The following is a 5447-nucleotide window of genomic DNA, read 5'->3' as shown; positions in this document are numbered from 1 at the left end:
GAGCTAGTTTGTGAAGCAGTGAGATAGATTGTACTTGTGTAGAGATTTTTTGGGTTGAACATGCATTGTATTTTCTTCTCAAATTTCATAATTAATGCAATATATAGATAGTAGGGATTTTTAGCTGTGGCTTTTCCCATAAAATTATTTTGTTATGTGTGATTGAATTATTTCTCTTTTATGCTTCATGATTTCATCAATCGTTTATTGTTTTCGCTGATGAGTAGAGTAGATTCAAGTCAATTGTTTTAGAATATTACAATCTGAAGTTTGAATCTACAAGGAATTTCTACACTCCTCTTCCCCCAAGCGGATCCACCAAAATTGTGTTATTGGTCCAAGAAATGGCTTCCAAACTGCCTCCCTATAATTTACTTATTATGTTGGATATTTTTTCACAAAAAGATTTTAACATCAGAAAAGTTGAAAAGAAAGGTATTCAAGGTCCTGCCCAATGCCCCATGTGTAAACAAAATAAAGATACCATATAATGTATTTTCTTATAATTATGTTTCACCAGGGAAGTTTGGTCTTGGGCTTTGTCTCCTCTATCTGATAGATTGATCTAGCCAGATTCGATATCTTGATTTTTCTCTTGCTGGTATTTGAAATCTGTTGAAAGATTCATTCAAAAGCCCCTTCTCAAGCAAATCTGGGAGGTATTTCCAAATTTCATTTGTTGGAAAGTTTGGTTAGCTCAAAATAAGTGTATCTTTAATGCTTCAAAGGTGCTTCCCCATTCAATATCATTGAAAACATTATATTTGTGCTCAAAATTTTGGTCCAATAAGACGTCTAGAACTCTTTCCAACTATGGAATGGATCCTTTTGAAATTGTACGGCTCTCCAAATTTTCTTTTAATTTAGTTAAACCTAAAATTTTGAGGGTTGTTAAAAGGTCATATGTGGGAGCATGGAAGCTTCTTATTTAGTGGATAGAATTCAAAAGTTGGAGGAAAGCCTCTTATGACTACATTCTCAACTTCAATTGTGCATCAAAGGGAAATCTCAAGGTGGCAGGATGGGAAGGGGTCCTTTATAGCCTAGGAGAAACAAAAGTTTTAAAGTATTCATGGGACTTAGGGAAGATGGAAAATGATTAGGCAGAAGCCCATGGTTTGCTCCAAGGCTTTCTTCTCACTAAAGAATTTCAAGTCTCTTATTTCATTGTTTTGGGTGTCTCCTTTTTAATAATTAAATATATGGTCAAAGGATCTTCCCCTAAAGACAAATTTATGGATAATCTCCTTAATTGGATTAAGAAGGTATCAAAAAATATCCCAAAGATGAATTTCAAATGCATTCTAAGGGATAACTACAAGGAAGCAGAACAATGTGCCAACCAAGGTTGCAACTTTAAGTTTGGAGAGTTGATGTTAATGCTAAATTAATATAATCATACATCCCTTAATGTATTAAGCATGAATTCTGTGTTCAAATATCAAAAATTATTACAGGGGTGTTGCTAGTTAATGTGGAACAGGGAACTATGTTGTAATCAAAGGTTGTATTTTGAAGTAGGCTTATGTACTACAAGTTTTTTATTTTTATTTTGGGGCTCTAATAGAAAGTATTCACCTCCAAATACCCGTATATACTTAATATTGGTTGTATTCCTATTCAGAGCATAATTTTGGTTAAGGACTATGTAGATGATACTGAAGATGGAAGAAAATCATTATGTAACTCTTGATGTAGAATTGTGATTCAAGCATATATTTTGTAAATAATACAAATATTCTCATTACTGTAAAAAATAATAATAATAACCAAAAAGAGTATTTGTATTATATAATTATGCATCTAGTTCGTAGAAAATACATCAAGTATTACAAAGCTAATTCATCCAAATTTTCCAATTGTTTTCTCTTTCCAGTAGGAATACATGATTATCCTCACAAGAATATATTTGAGCAACGAAAAGAGGGTTTTATAGGTGAATACCTTACAAAATTGCCCCAACAAAACACAAAAGTTACAACACATAATGCAACTAGGAAAAAAAATTAAAGGGATTCATCCACCTTTAGGGAATTATAGCAAGCATAATTTGGTCATTAGTCTTTAATTCACGTGTCATTAATTTACACCCCTGATTAGCATATTTTTCTGCTTCTCTGTTGAAGTCTCTTAGTACATGGAAGTATCATTTAGATGGGATATCTTATGCAATTTTCCTTATTCTTTTCATGATGTTTTCAATAGATGTATCCTTTGGGAGGGATCCTTTGACTAGATGATGTAAGATTAGGAGAGCATCTCCCATAACTGTAATTGTGTCCACCTGATGATCTTTGTCTAACAAACTTTCTTCGTAGAGAACATATATCTCTGCTTGATTATTTGTCATGTGACCAAAACCCCATGATTACATTAACACTTTTTCCTCCTTTGGACCATAAAGTACCCATCCCACTCCTACTAACCCTCATATTATTATATTATAACTACCATAATGTTTGTTATATAGTTATATTGATATTATATTTAATATATACTTGCAGACATCTCTTAGTGTATGCACAAAGGTAGTTGGAAGGGATGGGATCTTCAAAGTGTGCCAACACCCTTGCAAAAATTAGCTTTCTATAATTCATGCTTGTTGGTTTTTGTGCCTTGCACAAGGAGGAGGAAGACACAAGAGGATGGAAAGCCTCATAATATTCAGTCAAATAAGGATATTTATAGTTGCTTTTCCCAAAAGGAATCCTTCCAAAATTTCTCATGTGGGAAAATATTTGGAATTCAAACAATCCCCCTAAAATTAATATATTTTGATCAACTTTATTACTTCAAAAGATTTTAACTACTAAAAATAAGAAAATGGGGGAATAATTAGTCCTTCTCAATGCCCTCTTCGTTCGTCTCAGGAATAGACTATCTCATTACTTCTTTGAATGTCCCTTCATTCATTTAGTGTGATAAAATTATTCGCATCCTCTAGATGATAGATTGATTTAGTCAACCACAATAAGTGAGTACTTCACCTCTTAGGATCACCATTAGTTAGGACTAGTGAAAGGTAAAACTTTCTTCAAGCATCTTTGGGTTTCTTTGCCTTAATATATTTGTTCAAAAATCTGGGTAACTAGAAATAAAAGTATCTCTCAAGATCATAAATTCTCTCCAAAAAGTGTAGCTATCAATGCCCTGTCCCTTTTCAAGGAATTTTGGCCTCATAAGTCTCAGTCAAACCCTTATTCCAATTCATTGGATGAGTGGGAACTAGGATAGCATGAAGCAAATGTTTTTCATATTTCCCTTCCTCCATCTTCCTTTCATATACCCTCTCAAAAATCATAGAAATTGTGCTTGTCAGAGATGAATTTTTAGACTAGATTAACTTGAAATATTAATATATCCTTTGCTCTGATGGAGCTTCTAAAAATAATCCAGGGGTGGCAGGAGTTGGGGGTGATGTTTTTGCCTATAGAAAACAAAGAATTGGATTATGCTTGGAGTCTGGGCTTGTTGTCTAATAATATAGCAAAAATGTATGTTCTCCTACATGGAATTTCCTTAGGAAAGAGTAAGCATATAATGTCATTATTGGTGTTGGTGTTGAATTTTGTAGCATTGGTCAGTCTTCATAACTTACTTTAGCCTTCCAAAATCAAAATAAATGATAAGTATCAATTGTATTCAATTTGACTTCAAAGGGAAATTAAATTTTTGAAATTTAAATTATTTGTCTCCAAAAATTCAAGTCGGCCCACCAAGAAGTATAAGTCATCCAGCCCCAAAAGACACACCTATTTGGGCTTATGAGGTGACTATATAAAGGTTACTTGTCCTCCTCCTCATTGCACCAATTCAGGTCACACACAAACTTATTCTTCTATTCATCTGTGTGAAGGAGAGAGAGAAAAGGAGACCAAAGTTGACCAAATCAGTCAAGAGTTGACCAAGCTATCTTTCATCTTTGTTTGACTTCGTACATGTGAGAGAAGACTGAAGTTTTATGTGTATCTTTCTGAGTAGCAGCCTGAATTCTGAGGAAGATGCAAGAGGCCAAAATTTCAGGAGGCCAAAATATTTGAATTTGAATAGGTTTGATTTTGGCTTGTTTGCTAGGTAGATTGTATCTCTTGTTGAAATGGACAATTTCTCTAAGAAAAGGTTCTTGGGTTTTTCCCTAGAAGAGGGTTTTTCCATAGAAGAGGGTTTTCTCAGGGTAAATCTTGTTGTGTCTTTGTGCATCATTGTTCTATTGTGAACTCTCTATCCTACTGCATTTAATGGTTGAATTTATGAAGTTTAATTACTTAATGATAAATTGGAAGTGCTAAAGATAATATCATTAGAAGTAATTATCAATTTCAGAAATTTTTTCTTGTATATATTTCACTTGAAAAATCAACAATTGGTAGACTCTTAGTTGATCATTCAATATATTGTTGTTAATTATCTTCCACAGGATAATAAACTATGCCATGTGATCAAGATAATTAGAAGTCTGCATACCTATTTCTCCTATTCAAAATTATTTCATATTCTCTAGTCTAATAATCAAGATGCAAATGCCATGGCCAATAAAGGAACCTTGTTAACAATTGGAGAAATAGTTATTAATGGATAGAGAAATTTTTCCCCATCCCATAACCTTCACTCATGATATTTTTTATTTCAAACATATTGGATAGTAATTGTTTGTGCCACATGCCAATGTCCCTTGCAAAAATCAACTTGTTTGCTGGAAGCATATGGAGCAATGCCCAAGATCATTTGATCCTCTCTTATAAAATTTGAATTGTATGGAGCATAAGGTTTTGAAATTTTTGGGAGTATACGGAAAGTGTTCACTTTCTAGAATTTTAGTTTAGTGGTCAGTTATAGTTGGTAGGAAAAAATATCTTATTGGGTGGAAGTTATTATCTTTGTCTTATATCAGTTAGCCAACAATTTGCATAATTGTATTTGATGTACTTGATGCAAGCCAACTGCATATTTTTATAATACAAATTATCATTTTGTTTAATATATATATATATATATATATATTATATATATATATATATATATATATATATATATATATATATATATATATATATATATATATATATATATATATAGATATATATATTTCAAACAAAATGAGATTTTTTGGAGAATTGATAACTTCTATCTTTGAGATATTAGTTGCCACTATTACAGATATTTCATAAATGTGACAAACTAGCTAGTCATAACATGTCTCTAAAGACTTGAACCCACACAGTGGGGGAAACAATTTTTTCACTAAACCACTTGAGCTAAGATCCTATGACTTAATATATATTTTATTACTTTTTTTAATCCAAAAAGAGCATTTGTATTCTATAAGTTTGCACCTAGTTGATAGCAAATACATTAGGTATTATAGAGCTAACTCATCAAAATTTTCCAATTGTTTTCTCCTTTCCAGTTGGAATACATGAGTTTCATGGGGAGGATATATCTAAGCA

The sequence above is a fragment of the Pinus tabuliformis genome, chromosome 9, assembly GCF_031772625.1.
Source record: "Pinus tabuliformis cultivar Carrire ecotype Pingquan chromosome 9, CPIR1, whole genome shotgun sequence".
Lineage (NCBI taxonomy): Eukaryota > Viridiplantae > Streptophyta > Pinopsida > Pinales > Pinaceae > Pinus > Pinus tabuliformis.
This window is presented reverse-complemented; position numbering follows the sequence as displayed.